This window comes from Drosophila biarmipes, chromosome 3R (assembly GCF_025231255.1).
Source record: "Drosophila biarmipes strain raj3 chromosome 3R, RU_DBia_V1.1, whole genome shotgun sequence".
Classification (NCBI taxonomy): Eukaryota; Metazoa; Arthropoda; class Insecta; order Diptera; family Drosophilidae; genus Drosophila; species Drosophila biarmipes.
The window spans coordinates 8,261,752-8,287,165 of record NC_066616.1 but is presented as its reverse complement, the minus strand read 5'-3'; the positions used below and the strand labels follow the sequence as shown (position 1 = coordinate 8,287,165).

The 25,414-nt window shown below is 40.8% G+C and overlaps 1 protein-coding gene across 13 annotated transcripts in view; it reads left to right on the top strand.

The window, feature by feature from the left end:
* The first annotated feature begins 867 nt into the window (after positions 1-867).
* Positions 868-25,414, top strand: part of LOC108031467 (sodium-coupled monocarboxylate transporter 2) — a 37,583-nt gene continuing 13,036 nt past the window's right edge. For 2 of the 13 annotated variants that reach the window (XM_050889167.1, XM_044093551.2), the window contains exons 1-2: positions 868-1,022; positions 3,463-3,532. The gene's annotated coding sequence lies outside the window, so the exon portion shown is untranslated. Of the gene's footprint in view, positions 1,023-2,221; positions 2,618-3,219; positions 3,367-3,462; positions 3,533-13,933; positions 14,077-16,393; positions 16,487-25,414 lie in introns of those variants that run through there. The other 11 variants (XM_050889168.1, XM_050889166.1, XM_050889165.1 and 8 more) reach the window with 11 other exon arrangements.

Here is a 25,414-nt window from a genome sequence, read left to right as displayed (position 1 = left end):
GCTTATTACGTTTTTATTTGTAACTAGAAATTGTGACAGCACCATAAATAAATACAATTTATGTTAAAAATAATTATAATATAATAAGAAAAATTCATTCAACACTAAAAGCGTAACATAAGTTTTCCTAAGTTGTCATGTTTCTAAACTTAATAACAAGAAAAGTAGTAAAATACAGTACTTAGTAAAACTATAAAAAACTTTTCCGCATAGAAAAATATATAACCATATAAGTACGATCTTGAGCTTACTAATATTATGTTCACTTATAACGGAAAAAGCTGTCATTTTAAGAGTAATACAGTACTTATTTTAAATAGCTATATCATCTTCACATAAACATAAGTACATAAATATGATCTGAAGCTTACAATCAAGCCAATCAATGGATCGAAGACCTTTCTTCCCGTGCAATCTTAAGTAAAAATGTTCTATATTTAGGGGTAATGATACTTACAAAGCAGAATTCAGTATAAATATCTTTATATTGAAATAAAAAGACTTCTCCACTTAAACTTATATACCTGTATAGGTATGACCTTAAGCTTACAGTAAGGATTATCTAAAGATCGAAAGATCATAATTCTTTTATCCTTCACTTGTGATCCTTTTTGGAGAGTGACGGTATCTCGAGGCCGGTTCGGTCTTCAAGAGCGTTCTTTCTTGACGCTATGGTCTGTGGGGAATCAATGCGATTGGGACTTTGGCTACGAGATGCTGATGCCGACGCTGGCGGTACGCCCAGCAGAGCCGCTGGCCGAGCAGCCCGCGTCGACGGCGGCGTCTCACGAACCTTCCGCGCCGAACAAGATCGAGCCAACAGAGAAATGAACGCCGCCCAAGAGGCAGCCGCGCAGCTGGCGATGAAAACAAACCCGTCGTGGCGCTCGCAGACACAAGACGCAGTTCCGAATCGATCCGTGCTGCACTGGCAATCCATTTCGAAAACGCAAAATAGCCGGAGCCGAGAAATTTCAAACAAAGTACCAAGAAAACGGAAGCAAACTACTCTCGCCGAAAACGTAAATGAAATTATTATTATTATTTGCTTGGCATCTTAGCGTGCCACAAAAAAAACACAATTTATTCACCAGCAAAAGCATTGCAATACAAAAAGAAAAATAAAGAAACGAAAACGAGAAAAAGTGTAGGCGATAAACGGAAAATTGATTGAACAAGTTCGGCTCTATCAGGGGCTTTGCAATCACGCGATCTATAGTATCTGGCTGACCGAGAGTTCAGTCGAAGGCGAGGCGATTGTTTACATAACCCTTTTCGAGGGCCCTTGGGTCACTCGTGCGGACGTGACAGAAATTTCTGATAACGAAGGTCGACCCACCCCCACCGAACTTGAGATGTGGAAAATTTCATGTGCTCATGGTTTCGAAAAATTGCGCGACCAAATTGTCAAAACTTAGCGGAAAATTTATCAAAAATAAAAACCAAAATATGCCAGAGCGAGAAAAAGCCCCCTTTCCAAAGAAATTTAGTTCCCAGTGACACTCCCAATAAAACGGCTGTTTCGGTGTGCTTTTATGGCATGTAGTTTTCGGATTTTGATAAATTAATTCCAAATGCTAAATATTTACGAACTTTTCACATGGTCAGGCCATTAATTCTGGCCTGGACCCTCTGGGCTCATTAGCAATGCAAACGAGCTACCAAATATAATCTAAACGGTTTTTAGTCAAACTTTTCAAAAATGCCACATAAAGCGCTAAACAGTCAGCTGGCAACGAAACTGGTTCCCTGAAACGGCTCACTCCTACTAATTGAAAACAGATTTGACTGCGGATATTTACAATATATACATGGCTATCTGTTTTGATTATGTAAATCCCTGCCGAATCAACGAAAAAAGATCTGTCCAACTTATTCCGGTCCATTCAGTGGTGGCAAATAGAATTAGGGTTCGTGCCCACACATCTGCTTCATCTGCGACTATAAACTATATATTGTTTGTGAGTACGGAAAATTAATAACAAATGACAATGGGAAGTCGGGAAGAGAGTGCGGGCCTTGAGCTTGAGCCCTACACATAGCCGGGTGCAATTACCTGGCCCCCAGTGTGCTGTGTCACAATTTCCGCAAATTATATTAGTCGCTCGTAGTTCGCTCGGCCAGCTTATCCCCCAATCACAATCGCATCAACATCGTTTTCATTTCAGCTCTCAGCCATTCCATTTTCATTTTCATTTTCGGCCCGGCCCGGCCCCACCCCGCCGGCAGCAAGAGTGAAAATTAATTAGTGCTGTTATAAATAAAGCATAACCATTGGGCGGCCAAACCATTTGACATTCAGTCCCCCGTCAGACGCGGGACAGACAAGTGCGCGAAGAGTGACGAATGCTGGCCGAAAACCAAAAAAAGTATCTAACAGCCAGTCAGCCGAGCAAAAGGAAACAAACTGAAAGCAGATAACAGAAAGCGTAAACCGTAAACCGGAATCAAAACAAAAAGTAAAAGATTCAAACCAAAAAACCGAATCGTTTCGGCGCCGGCTAAATCAAATCATTCGTCAGTCACGTGACTACGTTGCGGCCAATTTTCGAGACTGGGCTTTGCGCACCCCACTATAAATACCTCTAGGTCCATGCCAAAATAGTCCCAATATCAAGTGCGTATTTACTTGCAAAACATTTCAAGAGTTTTTGATCTCTTATAAAAATTCATATAAAGCATATAAATTAATTCTCCAAGAGATTTCGACCTATTATAAAATCTAATATAAAATATGAACACTACTTAAAGAAAAGAATTTCGAAAATGGTTAAGTGTATACAGTAATATACACTAAAATTATGAATTTGATCACCAGAGTTTAATTGTTTGATAAAATAGTTTAAAGTCTATCTTAAAATAACGATTTTGAAAATGGTAACGTTTCAATATTCTTAATTATTTAATAGTCACCTTTCCTGTCAGAGAACCACTTTCAGAACTGTCAGAGTTGAGAAGAAGATTTTTAAAATAATTTCTACATGTTCTTTCTCTGCATCCCTTCAAGTTTACCTTGATATGCACTTTCCTATGTCACTGTCGAGTGTTCAGCGCTTCGCAGTCATTGTTCCTTGTTCTCCTCCCAGGCTTTGTTTATCGCTGAATGCACTGGGAATGATACAAAGATGATATAGGGTATGGGGCAAATCGGCGGGGGAGACGATATGGTCGAGTGTCGCGTGTGGCGGCCGTTGCCACAAGATTTAAATTCTATTGAAGAGAAACTGGGCAGATAGCCAGGCAAGAGTGGCAAAAGCAAAAAACCCAAATGAGTATATAGAAACAATCAGCATACGAACGGATTTAAATGTAACAATGATGATTGCGGATATAAAACATTTTGTTGCGGTGAAACCTAGGCGATTTGTGCGTATTTTTGGATTGGACAAATAAAGCTGAAAATATTTTTGCGTCGCGCTAATTAACAAATAAAACTTCTTCTTTCTCGCTGACGTACCAAAGATTCAACGAGACGCATCGGATTTCTCGCTAATTACCATTGGTGACACTTTTCCTTCGCGATTGACTAAGGGTAAGTGTGAATTGATTTACCTAGAAGGGTTTGAATAAAAGCAGTGAATCAGTTGAAAGTGAATCACTGGCATACGTATATCTGGGGCATCTGTGTGGCAGTCTCCCGTTGTGGATCCAACTAGTTATCGGGACGGGATGAGATGGGTTGGGATGGCAGAGTGGGTGGGAAGCTGGTGCCGTGGGTGCTAAACATGCAAGCCCCCTTTGGCAACACTTTTTGCCGACGCGCGTTTGTCATGCAATTTTAATCGCAATTGCATTTTTAATTTTCCTCTTCCACCTGACGGAGGCAGAAGAGTTGCTCTAGCTCAAAAAGAGAAAAATGTGCTCGGCAGCGGGTAAAAGGGAAAATAAAAGCAAATAAATATTAAATGCAATACACTCAATACCCAGACAGGCGGACAGGACAGACAGACAGACAACCGGCAGCTAGCTGGCAGAGCTGACAGAGGGTAAAAAAGTAGTGGAGGACCAAGGAGCATCGTGGAGGAGCCGGGAGGACCAGGGAGGAGCTGCGCGGAGAAAGGACGAACGCCTGGCGGGCTACTAACACATCGGCGTACAGGGAATGCGAGATGGGACAGGATGCGAGCGAGCTATGCGTTCCATTTGCATAAATCTACATTTTAACTATTTTTTCCTTCCCCCTGCAAAAGACTCTGCCTTTTTCCGCCCCTTTTAAGAAAAGGGAAAAGGACTAGCAGCGGACTAGGGTAACTTGATAAATATTCGCGCAATGCCGGGGCGTGAAATATGCAACGATATTTCTTCTTGTGCAACTGCGGCAGTGCTGCGGCAGAAACAACAACTGTCAACCGAGTTGCCAATTGCAATTCGAATCGAAATTGGTTTTATTTTTAGAGCTGCCCGCTGGTGGCCGGCCAACTGACGGTTTTAAATGAGCTGCATCGATTGAAAAGCTCATATGTCAGAATTTGTGACAAACATGACTAATTAAACTTCGGCCCGCATCGGACAGATTGTCAAACTGGTATTAACGATTTATCTCCCGTAATAAGGACACGCATAATATCGAGCACTGAGAAAAATAACATTCGTTCCTAGGATTTATAAACGTCCAAAATATTGATTTAGTACTATTAAGTACCAAAAAAATTATAGATTTCAAAAATGTCATCTTTCTTCCTCTTAAAAGGGACCATAAGGATAATAATTATTTTAAATCACAAATTTAACACCTTCACTTTCTTTCAATAACTCTTATTTAAAATGCCTGATTTTAAATAATATGCTTCAAAGCCGTAACCAAATTTTTTATAAAAATATGTATAAGTACATTTTATAGCCTTTAATTTCTTTGATTTTACTTTTTAATTATATAATAAATAGGATTTCGTCTGAAGCGTAATATATGTTTTTTAAAAATATTTATTATCCATTTTTTCGAGTGTAACTACGACGGCTTGTTGTAACCACACCGACCACAACCTGCGACCGCACCGCAAGCCGAATAATGAAGTCAAATCCTCGCAGCAGCACATACACTCGTAGAACATATTTCATGAATATTTTATCGAGACGACAGCCTTGTTGATGCCAATTAAATGCCGACACTCGAATTTCTTGTTGTTGTTAATTTTTTATACCTCTGTTGACATCCGTCAACTCATGAATGAAAAGTTTTTTCCCAACTTTTCAGCGACCTTCCATGCGATCGTTTCTTACGTCGGATTACAATAATTTTACAAAATAGTCAATTAGCATACAGCAAAAGCCCCATTGCATGTCGAGTGCAAGAGGCGCGAGCTTCGCATTGTTTATCCAGTCAACTTATACGAAAGTCAGTCATTTGTCACATTTTTTGTGACGAGAAAAGTAGATTATCGGGGCAACTCTAAGGGTGTAGAAATAAATTTAGATCTTAGAGAAAAACAAGAGATCCGAAATCAAACCAGAAAGTCAAAAGAAGAAGCCAATGCCATCTTCTTATAATATATTATTTTAAAAATAGGAGAACCCAGAAAACTATTCGATTGGTTTAATATGCTCATACAAAGTTCTTCAGAGTTTCACTGAAAAATGAAGAACTAGTTTAAGAAAAACGACGAGCCTTACAAGTCTTGCAATATGACACAACCTTTTACAATTGTGTAGGTTCAAGTTTTCATTAGATTTTAAAAATAGCATTTTAAAATAACTTAAAAGATTCCTTCCGAAATCCATGAAAAATAAAAAAGAAAAACCCGTTTAAGGAAAACGGCAAACCCCGCAAGTCACGAGTTATACCCATATGGTCAGTCCACGCGCCCGATATCTCTGCAGCGTAAAATTCTCCTCGGCAATCAGGCAATGGAAAAGCAGCACATGACCACTCTATCAACCACTCGGAAAACAAACTAAACCCGATTGCCAAACCACGTGACTGCACCGATACCGGTTGCTCCAAGACTCCACGCAAATAATCTTGCACAGAGATTTGCAGTCTGAAAATAGCTTTTCCAGCCGAGACGAAAATAACATTTTCCAGCGGCTTTGATGTCAATAGCACCATTTAAGTATTCAAAACGAGGTATTACGTGCCATGGGTAAATATCAAAAATGTATGAAAATGCGAGAAGATCAGTTGATGGACTTCAGGCCTTAAACACTTGACATTGACACCTCGTAAGTGGCCTGGTTAAACGAACTGTTTGTTTTTCTTAATTATTTGGCCATTGCAGGCAGTAAACAGCAAGTTGAGCACACTTAAGCCATTAAACCAGAGGTTCTGAGTCATGTGGAATACTGCAAGGCATATTTACTCTGCTGATGAGTGTCTGTCTGTGACTGCAGTGGAATTATTTAATAATTGCAACTGCAGTGGCAAGCCAATCTGCTTGAAAGCCATCGTAACTTCTACTGCTTCGGCTGATTAATTGGAACCATGTGACACGACTTAACTATTTTTAATTTGACTTTGGCAAGCGCCGACTGGAGGGTGTCATAAAAATGTAAAAACTCGTTCCAATAGACCGAAGCTCTCGCTAGATGCTTGGCTGCTTTATTTTTGGCTAATCAATACAGATCGATGGCAAAGAATTCGCAGACATTTCACAAAAGTTGAATGACTTGCCGGAGAGTTCGGTTACCTTTGGGCCACTGATGGCAAATGACCCAAATTGGATTTAAGTCGATTAAAAAGAGGAGCCTTAGCAAGAGCATACTTATGCCCCGGCACGGGCATGCAATCAGAAATCGAATTGCCATCGAACAAACAAGCCGAAGGGAGCTACAGCTAGGGCCATGCATGTTGCAGGCAGCATTTATCAATGAAATTCAATAAAAATACATTTTGCATGCCGGTTCGTTGAACCGTCGCAACAAAGGACGCCCCGGGGCCAAATGCAGCTTACCTCTTCTGTTCTGTTCTGCCGAGTTCTCTGCTGTTCCATTTAATTTTGTCTGGCTGAAGAAATCGGCAAGGAATCGGCGGGTACGACTTTAAAAATCTCACTTGCCGTTGGTAACTTGACCTGCAGCAAGTTCTGCAAGCACTGCTCTCCGCCATCAGACAGCCGTGATAAATGTGACAACAACAGGCCAATAGGCGGCATCCAGCTGGCCATCACAACCCATTCGCATTTTGCATCACCGACCATCCCGATCCACTCCTTTCCAGTTGTATGAGCATGCACATAGAAAAAATAAGTGTGTTAGGATCAGGAAGATATAATTCCTTAATTTTGAAAACGAAAAAAGGTAATAAAGCTTAAAGGACAAGAAGAACAAAGAAATAATCCTAAATTATAATAACAATTATGTTGTCTATACAAATTAACAAAAGTGTTTCACAATAAGAGAGTATAAGGATTCAATCTAATATTTATTTAAAAAAAAATTGTTTCCAGTTCATGCTTATTTCAAATATGTGACTTTCAATAAATTATTAAAAACAGAAACAAAAAAAATTACCTTAAAAAGTAATATTAATATATTAATATATAAATCATAGCTTAAAAATGGGTTGCTAACATTGCAGGTGCCTGGTACCTGGTACCTGTAGTATGATCTCAAAAATGTGCTTAAAAATATCTTTCAAACATGTAAATCGTAATTTTTTTGCTCAGTGCCTGAAGTGAGCAGCCCAACCCATAACTCCCTCCCCTCCCGCGACTTGTCATTTCAATTCCATTTGGCCAAAGTTGAGATCCAGTCGCTGTGCTTAAGTGCAGGCCCAATTCCAGACCCAGCGCCGTCCACCGGGCCCAGCGGACCATCCTCAACATTATTAACAACCGTCTCTTTGTCTTCGCTGCTCGTATTCCCACTTGTGCCTAATTGTTGTTGGCAGGGCGATGCGATGGCGATGGCGATGGTGATGGTGACGGCGACGCGACGCCATCTGAATATTATTCCCGGCTAATGCGCCCGGCTATTTGAAGTTGAATCGACGAGCTACGTGCATAAAATTGCGGCGATCTTTCTCTCTAATCATAAACGCGGGCATGGTTCGCATTTTAATTGCCCAACGATTTCGCTGCAGTGCGACTTAAGTTAAAAATGAATTTGGTGATTTAAGTCCATCGGGAATTTAAGACCCATATCCTTTACCACCCTCCCGAAATTGGGCAAGCCCGGGAGCGTAACCCCAGAGTTGTATGTGTACATTGAATATAAAATTACACAAACTTTTGGCACCCTTTCGTTAGCCCTGATTGCCACAATCAAAGGAGCGTCTGCAGTTGCACTGCTTGTGTTGCAAATCCGAGTCCGTCCAACACCCAACCAGCACACATCGCAAGAGAAATGCGAAAAAATCCATAACAAAGTAATCAATGAAAGTTGGATGGGAATAGGGCGAAGTGAGTAACCCAGAAGCTCCAGACGGAAGCCGAACCCAGTTTCTTGCGGCTTCCAGTTCTGTTTGGCCAACACGCTAAGCAGACAGCGAACCCACCCAACACACCCGGCCAACTCATGCGAAATCAAATCCGCAGTCCCAGTAACACTTGGAAAAAATTGATATAGGGATTCTAGAAGTCATACAAACACACAAATGATTCTGGGAGATATTACTATTAAAACAAGCCACAAAAAATGGGTAATAAAAGAAAATTGTATCTACGATGATTCTTTCAATGATTTCTAAAAAGCAAAAAGGTTTTTTTTTTAATGCAATAATCTAATAATTAAAAAAATTATTAAAAAATAATTAAGAGTTGAAGAAAATATATGTTAATATATATACTTTTTGCTATTTGTGTTATAATAAGAATGGTTTATAACCTTTCAAAGTTTTTGGCAGTAAACACGCGAAAGTCTATTTAACAATCCCATAGTGTCATACGCCTACTTATTTTTCCAGTGCTCTGAAATCCTGTCCGACATTCGAGCTTCCTTTCCAGCTGCCTCTTCCTCGGCGGCACTTGAACAACAAAAACAACGAGTGCAGCAATGAAGTGGCAGTGTTGCTGATAGTTTTGTGGCAAAGTTTGCTGTGCTGAAAGCCCTGCCTCCAGTTACCGGGCCACCATTTACTTTGCTCTATTTGGCGGGGCCAAAAATGATTGCGACTTGCCGCTGGCAACAGATCGAATTGCTTGCCACATGCAACACTCAGGCCGGGCAAATCAAAACGGCGGCGAAAAGAGCCGACCGAATGCTGTTTTCAATTTTCTCCTCTTTCGACGTCATTATGTGGCATAATTTTTATTGTTCGCTGGCTTTGCAGCCGGGCACATGGGGCGTATGTGTAATGTGCGCTTTCTGTGCTCTCTGCGCCCATGATAGAGCATTTTTCGCCAGTGCCGGCATTAAATCACACAAATATACACACAAACGAAATGCAAAACTTGCATTCCATTTGCACTGACGTCACGACATTAAAATAGCAAGAGCAGCACAACAAAGGCCCGGGGAAACGCCTTGAAGTATGCTGCATGAGCTGCCCTCCAGTTGCACGCAACATGCTCATAAAAATTAGAGCCCCGAGTGCTGAGTCTGAAGACTGAAGAGCAGAGGAAAAGCCAGAGCCAGAACCAGAACTGAGCCGAGGCGCTCTTCAAGTTGCATGCAACATCGCTATTTATGAACTCAACAAGCAGGACGTCCTGGGGACCGCCCCTCATTTCTTCGCTCCCATCTGGGCATTGTGGATCCGAACGAGTGGGCTGCTCTCGACATGGGCCCAAAACATGCTCCATAAATCGCCACAGATAAATTTGTGTTTTGTTCTTTTGATTTCGTTTTGCTCTTCATGGGCTGTCGTGTCCTGTACTTGCGAAAATATTATTATTGCCCTCCTTGGGAAAGGTATTGTAACTTAATGAAGGGGTTTGAAACCAGTCGAGACTGGGAATATTTTGGATACACCATCATCATATATATCATCTTACGAATTTTGTGTTTTAAACTAAAAAAACAATGTAGATGAATAGAAATGATTTTAATATTTCATTTAATTGATCAGCTTCAAAATAAAATGTTTAAAGTCTTTACTAATTTTTATAGTACAGTTTTTTTGTAACTTTAATGATAACAATACCAATTTATAGTTTAATAAAAATGATTTTAATAATAACAAAAAGTTTTTTAACATAAAGTAAAAGTGTTACTACCTTAAACGTTTACAAAATATAATACCTTTAAAGGAACTATTTTAAGTTTACCCAAACTTATTTATTTTTTCACTTTAAAGGGACAAACTAAAAAGAGTAAACGTTTTAAAAATGGTTACTATTTAAAAAACGAGAGTGATAATTACTATTACACACTCAACTTGTCTACAAATAGAGAAAGTAGTCGTAGCCTGTGTCTATTGACCAACTTTAAAGTGTCAAAGTAAATATAAAGCAGTAAGTTATTTATCACATTTTTCTCTTAGCACTTCATGCATTTTCTGAAATTAAATTCCCAAGCCCAGAAGCCTTTTAAGTGTATCGAACTTTCATCTTTCGCCTTCCTTTACATTAGTCTCCTTCTGTAAATGCAGCAGGCAGGCCAAACAGTACGGGCCGAAATTGTTTTCATGCTCCTTGGCCAGCCAGCCAAACGAAACAACCGGCTAACCGACCAACACGCCACCAGACCCCTTTATTTATGTCAATCTCTGTCGGCTGTCCGATGCCCCTTGGCCCGGGAACCCGTCCTTCGCCCCCTGAGATCATAAATCTTGGGACGGCAGTAGGCGCTGAAAGTGCATATAAAACAATATAAATAATGAGCGGGTGGGCAGGGAGCCACGCCCCTTCCTGGCCAGGCTTTGTTCCCCATGGTATATGCATTTAATTATTTAAATTATGTATCTGCTGCAGTGCTGCGCGAATTCCTTTTTTATAACGCGCCTTTGTCCTTTGAACTTGGTTTATTTTGTGCGGTTATTGCCGTTGTTTATTTTAACAGTAGCTTTCCATTGATGCAAGCTCAAATTAATTACATTCTTAACATGGCCATAATCCCCCGTTTGCGAAAAATATAATCCGCGTTCAATGCCCACAAAATGTGGTCCATGGTCCGTGAACCCCGCTGAATAAGCTGGATTTAGCAGCTATTTGCGATCACGTGCTTTACACTTGCAGCCGCTTAAATATTTAATGATCTCGAGCTAAAATAAATACCAGGACAGCTGTGATGTTGAGTCAGTAATTGGGGAAGCACCACGAAAGCATAATAAACGAAATTCGTATGGGAGAATCACAAGACTAGCTGTTAAAATACAAAATAAACCATTATTAGAGGGCCGTGAGTGCCAGACATTGATGGCGAGCAAATACGAGTGGAAAACCTGAATCGAGCAAACACATTATGGTGTAATATTTGAGTAAGCAAATAAACAAAGTTTACAATTTTAATGTTTGCTTGGCTTCGGAAGAAAAAAGTAGCCAAAGAACACAGATATTTGAATTGAATCGTTTTTAGCATCTCTAGGTGCTCTTTTTTCCCTAACCTGCCATTAAAAATAATGAATAATGAATGGAAAAATACTGTTTTATGGACCAGAGTGGCAAATTGAAACTGTCAGTGTGTGGCAAGAGTGCGTAAACACACACACCCACTCTGGGCCACTCGGCTGCTTGAGCCTCAATTAAAGTCCGCAGTCTGCCGTCCGCAGTCTGCCGTCCGCAGTCCGCAGTGTTTTATCAATTTTTTCTCGGCCACATTTGCAACGCATTTTAATTGCTTGTCAGGGAATGTGGATAGCCGGGTGGATAGCTAGCTGGATAGCTGGCGCCCCCGGAGCTACGACTCTCATTGCTGTGGATTGCGGATGAAGCATTTAATTTGCTGCACAGCGTGCGCGTGTCACAATAAAAAATCACTCAAGTGCACTGCTCCACTCGACTCCGTCCATTCCACCCAGCAAATGCACCACTAAAGTCGGCCAGACCCACCACTTCGTTAGCCTCGGCGGTCCTCGGGGCTTTGGTGTTCAGTGTTTTCAGGGTTTTCGGGGTGAGAGCCCTGCTCCAGTGTTTTCGGTGTTTCCAGTGGGTTTTCAGGGCTATGTTCCTGGGTTCTCGTGGTCAGAAGAGCTGCGAGCTGTGTGGCCATGCCAGTGACAATGGAAAGTGTCTGTGAGTGCTGCGAGTGGTCCGCTTGTTTGCCTGTCGGTCGGCAGAGTGCAAGTATCTCACTGCCGAACATGAGAACTCAATTTGTTAATCAACAAATTCAACGAAAAAATAAATAACGACAACTGCAACTGGCGGAAATCTCAGCCGGACAAAGATCAGCCAGAACCTCCCTGGTATCTTTAGGGCTTCAGGCAGATAAGACAACATTTTATGACAGCTTGTGAAAGCCGATTAGTCAAAAACGTGAAAGATAATTCATGGGAAAAGGTGGCATAATTGTATTTGCTCAATTAATCACAAAAAGTTAAGGCGGAGAAGCCAGTCTTGTAGTTAAATTAACCCCTCTTAATTCCCAAACTGTTAGTCTAGTTACAGTGTTTATTACCACGGCCTTAATCATATATTTTAGTTATTCACCCTGACATAAAAACCACAGGGCCAGATCATTATGATGCGTAAGATACTAGGTAAATATTTTCCTAAACAATTATTTTGATCCGACTGCGTGCGTACTTCTGCGGTGTAAACATAGAGTCTCTAAAGTTAATATTTTGCTGGCCGTCGCAATAAAAACTTTCTTTACTCATCTGTTTTAGGCAGGTATTTGCGTAGACATATCAACACATATCAGAACAAAACTCTGGCTTTACATGGCAATACCTGTTATTGTGGTCACGAGATGACTTTATGGAACATAAGCCCGTTTAAAATTTTAATTTCTAACATTTATTTGCCACTCAAAGATAACAAGGCAATCAGAACTTCTAGTAAGTGCTAATGATCTGATGAGAATTTTAAGAGGGTCATTAATTATTAGTCAGTTGTGGAAAAAACTCAAGCAGGCTCTTATGTCAAATATTTAATTGCTTATATAGATTAGTATATTTTAATGTAATACCTGTTCTTATATTATATTTCCGCCCGGTTTATTAGGTGTGACTACGCGTTGCAAATGTTGGATAGGAGAGATACCTTGGGGGAAGAACAAATTTGTTTGCCAAGATTATTTATCGGCAAGTACGAAACTCTAAAGTGGTATTTTTTGGGCAAAACCAATTCACAATTCGCAATCAGAAATAATAATTAGAGGTAATTGCACCAGGAAGCAGACTAATGGACAGGTTAACTGATTGTAATTTGGAAATCAACCAATTAAATCGAAACTGAAGCACCGACGCTGGAGTGTATAAAAACATTGGCGGCAGTATCAATTTTCGCCATTTCGGCATTGTTTTGAGATTGGTTTTTGTATTATCAATTAGTTGCGGCACGCGGAATATTTACAATAGTCGAGATGTGTGATGTGTGGCACTTTACACGGCGAAACACGCAAATGATGGCTGATATGGATGGGCCGATGGTTCTGGGAGATAGGAGCACTCAGCGCACCCAGTTGATTGCTTATTGTTATCGGGGCCCCGGGAGTCTGGTGACTGGTGACTAACTCCATTATTTTCTCCTCGACTATTTTCCGTTGCGAGTTATTTGTTTCGACTAATTGAAACGATGTGATGATGCCCCGCAGATGATGATCAAGTGCCTGTTGGACAAATAGATTTAATTTGGCAGACATTTTTGATTACTTTAATTTACTCTCGGCTAAACCTGCTTTTAATTCGGCTGCCGGCGATTGTCTCGATAATTCAAAATCCAATTTAGATCTACTGCCACAGACATATACAGAAAGCAATCAAAATGTGCAGTCAAATGAAGTACAAAAGTATCTCAGTTTTCTGCTTTTTGCCGTTGCCTCCAAGGCGAGAAGTAGCAAATTGCAAAGTGTTCAATATTTGCGCAGTGCCTTTGGGAAATGTTAAACACTTTAACACACCAAACAAAAATCATTCAATGGCCAGCTAATCGATGGTTATATTACCAACAATTAGGTGGCAAACAACCGACGCTCCACAAAAGCCACATCACAGAGGAGCCTACTAATCATCCAGACTCCGGAGCAGGAGCGCCCTCCGCTGGAATTTAATTAACCTGGCAACGCGGCGCAAAATTAGCATAAATCATTTAATTAAAGGTAAGTGCTGACGAGTGGCAAGCAGGGCAGGGCTTTTCCCGAGATTCCCTCGACGGGGCGTTAAAAATGTTGTTTGCCTCCTGAGAGCCGGAATCATGTGTTAATTTTTTAATGGAATTTGATAAATATTTCAAGCTGCCTAGTTGAAGGCTTGACTAAAATTAATCCTGAAGTGAATTGCTTGCTCGTAATTGAATTGTCCAAATTCTGCATTTAATTCGGCATCGTTTGTGTTTTAGAGATGCAAATGATTCGGCGTCAAAAATTCCCCTCGCCCGCAATTAGACCAGAACAAAAAAAAACAATAACAACTGGCAAATGCATAGAGCAGATACAAACATTACCGATTTTGAGAACGATGTGAATGCTCGTTGAACGCCATTCGAGCAAAAAATAAATGCAACAGCTGCAAAAATTTAACTAAAAACACAACAATGCGTTTGAGGGGAAATTGTTGCTTTAGTTGTTGCCGGCTGGGTTATTGTGGTAAATAAATAAAAACCGCATCAAAACTATTGTAATAAAAACATTTTCATTCGCATTTTCACAATGAGCGCAATTGCAAATTGATTTGTGTGGTTCGGCGAAAATTTCCAGCTCTTTTCGCCCTCCATTGTTGGCCGGCGTAGCAAAAAATAAAATAAATAATATTGCAAAAAAACAGTGGAAAACAAACTGAAGTTCTGAACGAAAACAACGACAACAAAAATATGCTGCAATGAATTCGATATTTTCGCAAAGCTTTTGAATTTTTGATAACGTTTTCCCTGTTGAATATTTAAGCATTGAGCAAACAGCGTTCCCATCACTGGGACCCCAGAAAGCTGATGTTGTTTAAATTAACTTATATTTAATCCGAAACATGCGTGAAATACAGTGAGTTAATATTTGCCTTTTGCAAGTTGAGGTAAATATTTAAAAAGCTGCATTACAAATGTAAGTAGCGGAAATAATCATTTAATACTCAAACGTCGTATTTGCTTAGTATACAAATATGGTAAAAAATCGTTTAATACTCAAACTTGTATTTATTCTATGTACTCTTTTTGCAGGTTTTTCAGTTCATTTTTTGTTACAACTGAAAAGTGAAAACTTAAGTTAATTAAACCCCTTCTGTTACTCACTTTTAATCCTTAATGAACTCGCAAAGTCAATGGAACTTTCAAGATTTGAGCTCTGGCAGGTTCATACATAAATTACAGATCCGAAAACCTTTGGCTCAGCGTAAACTTCAATTAGTTAGCCATGTAAAGGGAGCCAACTTTTGGTCGTTTTGCCTTGAATTCTTGCTGTTTTTTGTGTGGCTTAGCCGGGGAAACCTGCAACAGCATCCGCATAAATTTTGCATATTTATAGGCACATAAAACCCCACTCAAAACCACCCACTTCAGGGGGATTCCCACATATATATACGTATGGACGTCATATACTTGTTGAAAGGGCGTCAGGAGCACCTTTGGCGATTGCCGCGCGACCTGGCCTTGGTGTGAAAAATGAAACATAAATTAAATCTGCTACACCGAATTCAACCCACAACGCCGGGCTTAGGATACTTAAGCAGAGGCCTCTTCTCCTCCCTTTTTTCACTTTATGATTTCGGCCAAATGAAAATTTATGAAGCAGATGGCACAACCTGATGCTAAAGCTAAAAAGAAAGCCAGTCGGTGTTCTGGGGAGAAGCAAAAAATATGAACGATGTTCTGTGGCCTTAAAGTTTTTTGTGGCAAATGAAAATTATGCCTCATTAAATAATCAAGTGGTGGCCATAAATTACACTTTACAGGCTGTCGTTGATCTGAAACAAGTCATATACTGTATTATATTCAAGGTACACCCGCGGTATATTAAACAAACACGGTTAACCATGACTGCAGTCGGTGCAAAAAGCTCTGCCTGCCGTGTGCCGCCCTAATTCCACTTAAAACTAGTAATTAGTTGGCTAGAACGTCGTGGGCACTTCAGCTCTCAAACCCGGCTAATTTAGATAAGACTCTGCGGCTGGGAAAGATACTTCCGATTAAGTGCTCTAGGTCGAGGCAACTTCCCACCCACCGAGCGGCAAGGCTGCCGGATTGTTGGGCTATCATCACCATACTGACGTTAGCTCATTATATGATTTTATTGTCTGGCAAACATTTGTGTCTAGCCCGATTCCGTTTAACTCGATACACCAGTACAACAGTTCACGTTCTGCGGAAAAAAACACCTGGCGAAACAGCCGACAGCCCGGTGTTTGCTTTGGCATTTATGGCTTAAATTCAGATCTCGGCCTTATAAATAAGGGCACAGGGCCAGAAGCTGCATGCATTCCTTGAGCGATCTTAGACAAGGACGGTCATTCTGTGTTTTACTTGGTCATTTCGGAAAATTCTGGATTATTCCCGTTCTCTCAGCAGTTTTTCACTTTCACGTGAGTAATATATGGCTTTTATATCATAGCTTCGGATCGTTTAAACAGCTGTCAGTGGTTTTGCCGTTGACCCAATAAAGGTTTCCGTTTCTTTTGTGTGCCGAGAGAACTTTACAGAGTGAAATATATTTTTAAAAACTTCATTTTTGGCTGATTCGTATGTCTAGACGGTTCTGATTCTCAGTTGCGTTTCAACTGTTACGGGAGTATTATACTCGTAGTCCTATGTTAAGCGCTGTGGAATATGATTACCCTTCAAGAGGGCCGTTTGCTGAGTAAGCCACCTAAGCACACATGTTTAGCCCTGGAAACCTCGTTTCGGAGCAAGTGTTTCACTCCTATGCGGAAGTTCTACCGCTCAATCTGTTCCGTTGGCCTTGCCTGCCGGGCAGAGCACTCCAAAGTTCCCAGACGACAATGTTCCTAATGAGTTCTCAACAACTAGAATGGCAGTGGCAAAGCATAAACTCTATGCAAATTGATTCACTTTCGAGCAACTTCATTTGAGTTCGTTACGTATGCGGCCAGTTGGCGACTTAAGGACCTGCTGGAGTGTTAGCAGGCTAAGTAAGCTGCCTTAGTTGTGACAAAGGACGGCATTTCGAGTGCCGCACAGCGCTCACACACAGGATGGGTTCGGCACCCACGCAGAGTAGCAACACGAGTTGCCTAATAAATGATGTGGCGGCCACAGGAGTCGACTTAAGGGAAACCTCTTAAGATCATGTGCAGTGAGAAAAACATAACATAAACTTTTCAAACAACCTCTTTTCATAACTTGGGAACTGGAAAAAATTATTATTGAGGTTTTACAATTTTTGAGTATGTATATAACGTTTTACAACAATTAATTTGGAATTTTCAGAAGTGAATTTAATATTTTGTCCTCAGAGTTTCCATTAATATACAATTATTCCGCGAGAACTTAATATTGCATTGTATATTGTATTCACAGTAAAATTTTTTTTTTTATTAAACAAATATTTATCAACATCTTGAATGAAATTTGTATTTTAACTCTTAACTCTCTTATCTTATAATATATATATATAGGTATATCATTTATCCTTAAGGACTTCCGCGTTTTTATAAATTTATATCTATTTTCTACACGATAGTAAAAATCGTTTCCGCTCTTTTATACAATTATATTTCTCATTTAATTCATCTGTTATTTCGCGAATTATTTCGATTAGTGTACCTCCCACAAAGACGAGATGACAAAATGTTGTAGTTGCTGTAGTTGTTTTAGCTTTTGCTGTCAATCAAGACAAGTACAATTTTTGCGACATTGTTGCTGGACAAGCTGCTGCCGGGCGAGTTTACTTTGTCTTTTGGCCATTGTTCCGCTCCTGCTGCTTCGCCAGCGACTCTCTTTTGTCCTCCAGTTGGTCGTGTAATTGCTGCTACACTTTGGGCCAAGTTATTAAGTGATTGTTATTGTTGCTGCTGCTTCTGCTGCCGCTGTCTCGTTGGTGCAACGGCATAATCCAACGATTATGCGGAGCTGGCTCTGGACAAATGTAAATTAGCTCGTGTCCTGGAGAACGGGGCAGAAGCCCAGATCCCTCACTGCTGGCTAATTTTGCGTAGTCTGCTTTTTTGGCCGCAGGCGAGTGGCAAATTAATTTCGATTTTTGCGATGAGTGGCCGCCGAACGGCTGTTGTGTCCAAAACAATTTGCCAAATTGCCAATTGCAGCATGTGGCCTGCGAGTGGCGCAAACTGTTGCAACAGGGCCAGCTAATTGCCTTTAATTATGAATGGAGCAGCCACCAACCCCCATGCCCACATGCCCCTTGCCCGAAAACCAAGCATAATCGTTTGTCCGCTTGTCAGACATGGCGTATGAGTAATGGCTGTCTAGGTAATAATGCATTATCGATTTAAAGTGTCACCCGACGCCTGACGCCCCACCCTATACGTTTGCATTGAAGTGCAGACAATAACTAATTGCCTCCCCCCATGGAATATTTTCCTGTCAATTAAGCCGGTAAAATGCGCAAAGGATGGCTAGATAGTGAGCCGTATTTATCTGTAAATATCGTTTACATGACGTTAATTGCATATTGATAGTGTTTGCTCAATTGTTTGCCCTTGTACGTTTTGTTTGTGTGTTTGCTTTGAGTGGCTCGTTGCGCTGCGCTGATGTTACTCCACCGGCCATCAATCAATCCAGAGCTCCATAGATCAATCAATGCGCCACTGCCAGGGGCGGACTGTCCTCCTAATTTTACTCAAAAGCTTGTCAAACCGTTTGGGCCACCCCCAAGTTGGCTGCAATTTGCGACTCATGAATATTTATGCGCGATATAATTAAATATGCTAATTACAACTGATTGTACGCACAATCATTTGAAATTATAATTCTCAGCGAAGCGGGGCGAGTTTACTTCCCGCCAGTGAAAACAGTAACAGAACAGTCAGGACAACACAGCAGCCAATCCGCCAGGATAACACGCACTGCGAAACTGACAATTTAGCATAAATTCAAATGAAATCAACACAAAGGGGGTGTGACTTGGCAACTGTTGCCGCTTTAAATTGCTTTGCAGTGTGAAAAAATTAGCGGAGCGGGGAATGTGGGTGGAAATTAAACAAATTACATTGTTGCCAGCATAAAGTTGACGCTGGCAGCTAAACAATTTGTGCAGCTATATCAGGGCCACCCACTTCCAAACCCCCTCCCGGCAACATTGCTTTCCCGGGGGGTAGGGTCCTGGCACATCCTTTTTGATGCACCACCCCATCCCAACCTTTTGGCCACCCAACTGCCAGGGCCAGAGAGCCAACCGGATGAGCCATGGGTCATTTTTTGTGCCCCAACTAAGTGAATTTAAGTTTTAATAACTGACACTGGCCATCAAAGATCGAGCTGCTACAAGCCAGGTTTATCCGAGTTAATTGAAAATCCAAAAAGCAACAGCAACAGGCAAAAGGCCATAGCATATTTTAGTTTTCCCCTCTTAATTGCACAAACATAATATTCAGGCTTTATTTTGCCAAGAAATTGCGCATAAATTGTGAAACAAATTCGTTTTCATGCTCTGAATTTTCGGAAGAATTTGGCCAATAAATTAGGTAACCAAGAGAGCAAATGAAGATTAAGAGCTAATAAATACAAGCACTCGGGCAATTAGCCTACTTTAAGAAATGAAAACCGTATCGAGAATGGTTTAATAGCTTTTTCAAAATAATTATAAGTGATTTAAGTGGTTAAGTAAACGAGTAGCGTTAAAACTATATAGAATTCAGAAATTTCATTTATTTCTATATATTTTTTCAACTTAAACTGGGTAAAGTAGTTTTCATTTTTAATCAAATTTTTAAATGTAATCCTCGCTCCCTAATAATGGTCAAGGTTTTAAATTTTATTTTACACCCAAGAAAACTAAAATTTGATTTAAGAAAAGGGCAACAGGCCTGTGGAACTATAAACTCTTAAATTATGCAATGGAATTCCCAAAGCCAACACACAATCAGTCAACAATTGAAGGACACATTAAAGCCCGAGCTCGTACAAACATCAATGAATAATTAAAATATGTATTGCCATATGCACACTCATTACATAAATACGTAATTAAGCAGACTGGACAACATTGGCTTTCGTCCCCGACCGGACATAAAGAGCTTCCCCAATGATAGCCGGTCACTTGACCAAATCACCAGCACGTGGCCAATAAATGGGGGATGTGAAGGCCCCACTCCCTCAGAAAGGTAGTAATAGTTTACCAGATGGAGATAGCCAAGCGAGGTGGTGCAGCCATAAATATCCATTTGTGGCATTTCCATGGTGACAAAAGTGTAGCCGGTCTAATTTATTATCAAAAGCCTTTGTGCCAACCAAAAGAGGGCCCAAACAAGCTTTTTAATTTCCACAATCTCACAGGACGAGTAGCTGGGCGATATATGTATGAAGAAGTCAGGGAACCCTGGGAGCTCGGTAGCTTGGTAGCTGGACAGGGCAAAGAGCGCTTCATTAGTTCAATTAGCCGGACAGGTGCTGGGCTGGATGTCAAGTGGCAGCTTTTTAAACGATGATTAGTGGCTTTTCGTTTTCGTTCCGGGCCCCGGACGAAATACAAGACAAATTGTTGTTTGTTTAGCCCCTGTCAGGAGCCACTTGAATGCAAATTTATGTGCCCAAAAGGATTCCATTGGCAGGACGCAGCTGAGGAATGCCTTCTGGTTAACTTTCTGAGTGATGGCCCAGGGGGAAATGAAAATTTGGTGAAACGTTTCTAGGAAAGAGCAGAAAAATATTTTCATAAGCGGCCAAAAGAGAAAACTAATTAAAACTAATGAACTTATGTACATAATAAAATGTGTTTACCGCATAAAAAGATAATAAAATCAATTTGTATACAATTATTCAAACAACAATTTAAACAGGAAAAAATAAAACCAGAAAATGGTGAATAAATAGTGATAGAAAGCCATTCTTTATACAAATGGGAAATTTCAATTTGCAGTTCTAACTAAATAATATTTGCAATTTTAATAATGACTTTGGTAAATATTAAATAAACAGACCGTGGTACGATTTAGGATTATTTCTATTATTAAATTTATTTGACAAACCTGGATTTGAATAAATCGAAGTCGATTTGAAAATTAATAGCTAGAGCCATTGTATGATTTACCACTTTTCTGACTGCTCAGCATGGTAATGGAGAGCTCCTTCTATGAGATACTTCACATAGCCACAGGTGGTCACTGGCCACCACAATGAGATAATGGTCAGGAGTCAGAGGTGTTGGTGAGTGCGAAAAAAGGGCTAACAGCCACTGCACCCGGCGACTAACTAACCCAATTATTTGTAAAATGCGAGCACAGAAAAAATAACTGAGAAACCAGAATGAAAAGAAACCGCAGCCCATTGTTTTTCCCCACAGAAGGTGAAACTGGTGGAAACTGGGGAAAACTGCTGGAAACCGGAGACACAGAGAAGTTTTCTGGGGTGGCCAAGGGAATCGAGATGGCAGCGGGAGAACTTCGCTTCCAGCACGCGTAATGAAAACTTTGTTAGGGCACACCAGAGGAAAGTGTAAAAAAATGGAAAAGAGGGAGGGAAACAGCTTTTCCTAGCAGTGGCACTCGATGGTGTCGAGTGCTCTGTCTGCTGGACATGAAAGTGGCGACAACGGGAAATTAGTTGTGCACGCTTGCGAGTTGCAACGCAAAACCCGAGCATTAGCCGGCTGTCCTAGATGCCCGGCCGCTGGGGGTTGACCACTAAATTGCCGGGATGAAGTCGCCGCTCCAGCTCCAGCTCCGGGCTGATGTTGATCAAATTAACAGCATGTGGCGACTGGCAAGTGGCTGATGACCGCCCAACCGCCCAACCGCCCGACCGCCTCTTTAACGCGCTGCCCGTTCGCAGCTCCGCGCCTTTTGTAGCATACTTTTTAGAGTCCAGCAAATTGCTTAAGCTGCGGCCAAGGTCCAACAAAAGTGGCTGCACAAGGAAAAATAGAAAACGAACTAGAACATTTTTTAAAGGTATTAGGAAAACAATGAATTTGTATACTTAAGTAATGACTTGAGTAATGGCAGTCATTAAAAAAAATATTAAAACAACCTTCATAGATGAAGTCCTCGTCGTTAAACCCGTATATCAAGTACAGACAGTTATTATTAAAACAATCAAAGATTAAAACAATTCATGTAAATATAGTTAAATAAAAATATCAACTATTGGCAGTTTTTAGGAATTTAGGTATTAAGTATTGACTGTCATTACAAAATCGATGATTATAGTTAACAATCTTCACTTATTCTCATTGTTGATGAATCCGAGTATCAGGTATTGACGCTCATTAAAAATATCAATCATCAGATAGAAGATATAAATAATCCAAGTAAACCTTTTAATTACAATATCAAGCATTGACAGTCATTTAAAAATCTATGGATGAAAAATGATATATAGTAAAGAAGACCATTTTAAAACACACGTAGGTTCTAATAAGATCAGTATGTTATTATACCATAAAAACACCCAATAGACACACAATTATTTCTTAAGATTAAGATTAAAGTTCAGATCACGATTTAGACCAGTACCCCAGCCTTTTTCCTCTGTGCACGTGAAAAGAAGCCTGCCTAATTGTTTGACAGGACAACTTGTAACGCGGAAAGTTTTGCTTTACTTCACGTCCGAAATGCGACAGGGCCACAATGACAGGCAACAACAAGTTGCAATTGTCACTTTTGTTGAAACTTTCGCGAAATTTACAAAGTGCGAGGAACTTATTTTCGAGCTTGCCTTGCTTCTTTTTCCCTTTTTGAATGCTTTTCTAGCAAAGTCATGCTGAAAGTAAATTATAAAAATGTCCGCGGAAAATTATGTTTTTGAGGGCGCAAGGAAGGAGTGAAACGAAGGAGCATTTGATTCCTTCGCCGGCCAAGCACCACTCGTTATAAATGATCGCAATTGAAAGTTTAACCCCATTCAGGGGGCTAGTTGAAAAATTGACATTATTTTCCGTTGGCAACAAACAGTCAGCGAACGATAAATAAAAGGCAACTTAAGGAGAGTATTTATTTTTCGGCATCTTTTGATAAATGACTTTGACCTGGCCAATACGATGGGGCAAGTCGAAAGTGGACCGCACATGGGAGTGGTCCCTTGGCCTCCTGCCACGCCCCCGACGACTTTTCTCATTAAGCCCGGCCAAGGCGAACGTGGTCGAGAAGAAATCAAACTAAACTTTTGCGCAAAATTCGACTTCGGGTCGACGGCCCTGGGGGACGAGAACATGTGTAAAGCGTCGGGCGCTTAAAGCTAAACAAACAATTGCCAAATGCAATCGAGTTGGTTTTGGCCCCCCGAGGATCAGAATGGTCGAGTGGGTGGCTAGGCGGCTGGGTGGCCTGGTAGCTTGATAGCTGGCCAGGATTGGACGAAAAACAGTTGCATGTTGGCAAATGGCAGGAAGAAGTTTGCCAACCGCATGCTTCAACTTCAATTTGCTGGAAGGATTGTTACGGGGCACTGGGAACTGGGAGCTGGGATCGCTGCTTACAGCTTGACTTGTATTTCATTACTCGAACTGGTATTAAGTGGCAAACTTTTGTATTTAACAACTTTTAGCATCCGAGCAGCAAAAATGAAGAAGATGAACCGACCAAAGTTTGCCAGCGCAAAACCAACAGGAAACAAAAAAATAGCGTAGAACGTAGAACAAAAAGTAAGTTGCAGTCACTTGACTTAACTGCAATTTCACCGGAATGCACTCGCCAAAATATGATTGGTAATTTAGTAGATTAGACCTTATTAATGCTCTATTCCACATTTCCTCCTAAAAATAAATATAAACAAATTATAAAGGATCCTGATACTTATACAATATATTTCTTTAAGGTTCGTTACCAAATAAGGTTTTTCAAGACCTTTGAAGCTTGAGTTTTGACAACTTTAAACCATATTTCTTAATTAATTACTTTTCTCGCCTAGTTTCTTTAAAAATATATCTTAAAATATATATCTTATCTTAACATAAATATTTTTCCTTAAAGTTACACGGTTGGCCATATCAGGCTCAAATAAAGTGCAACTTTCGATTTTTAAAGTGCATTTACGATAAGATTAATGTAAATGAATAAAGACAGCTAACCAGTTTGGGGCGAAAAGCCAATTGGCAAGGGCTCATGGTCGAAAAGGGAGGGAGGCAGTTAAAAGCACTGAAGATTCCTGAAATTGGGACAACATTTTGCACTTTGCAATGCCGCGGAAGTTGCATCCCCACTGCTTGGGAAATCTGTCAAATAAAAGTTTGATTGGCACACCCTCCTTCCCCATTTGCCTGTGCCTGTGCCCCTCGAAGAGTTGCGAATCCGACTTTGCCCGTGCCATTAATTAGCAAATGCAGCGAACTGAGGAAACTTTCGAGAATTGCCATGAAACGCATGCAACTTTGTGTGGCACCCTCAGCCCAACGCATAAACTCATCTGAAGTGGCGCATAGATTGAGTGCATAGTAGTGCAACCATATATGCAACAATGTAGTGTAATTTCCACGGCATTACCATAATTATCCACTGCCATTCCGGCTGCCAGCGGGATGATCAACCTGCTTGAGGGGCCACTCCTTAAAGCCAGGTCATGCAAGGTAGAAAACGAAAGTTTTTCATATGTTCTGCGCCGGCAAATGGCGGAAAAATGGGAAAAGCCGGAAAAACACCAGCCACCCCCACATTCGTTGGCCGTTGGCCAATGTTGGGACTGCACTTTGGCTAAATTACATTTTCAATTTGTCAGCTGGCGGGGCCCTGCAGGCCATTAAATGGCAAATTAAGTTCAGCTCGGGCTTTTATTTTATTTGCCATTCTGGCGCTTGCAATTTTTGCATTTTTTCCCCAGCTTTCATCTCTGCCTTCTCGATGGCAAATGTGTTTTTGATATGCGTTTCATCGTCCGACGATCTTGGCGCATTATCGTGGCAGATTTTCGGCTCTGGCCGAGGAAATATGCTGAATATTTCATGAGTGTCATAAATTTCTCCGTGGCAAGGAAGTTAAGTCAAGCGCTTACGCGGGCTCCAGTTTTGCCGGCTTTTTATTTTTAATAACTTTCCATTGTGGCTGTCAACGGCAGGCAGGCAGGAACAACACCCGTGCTTCGACTTTCTCCTTTCTCCACGCTGCTTTCTCCTGTTGCCAGGACTCAGGACATGTCAGCGGTTCGTTGTTGCTTTTGTCGCTCCTTCAAGCTGCTTTATAATTTATGATGCCTGGCATCGAAGACTCCTTTAAGCACACACACTCGCTCGTCCGCCCACACACATGTCGCCAACTTTTGTATAATTTTTCAAAAAACTGCATGAATATTAACTGCAAGTGGCAGAATATGGCGGCGGCAGCAGCAGCAGCATCCTGCCACCGAAATCCTGGCCCATCTTGGCAGTCACTTTCATTGTGTGA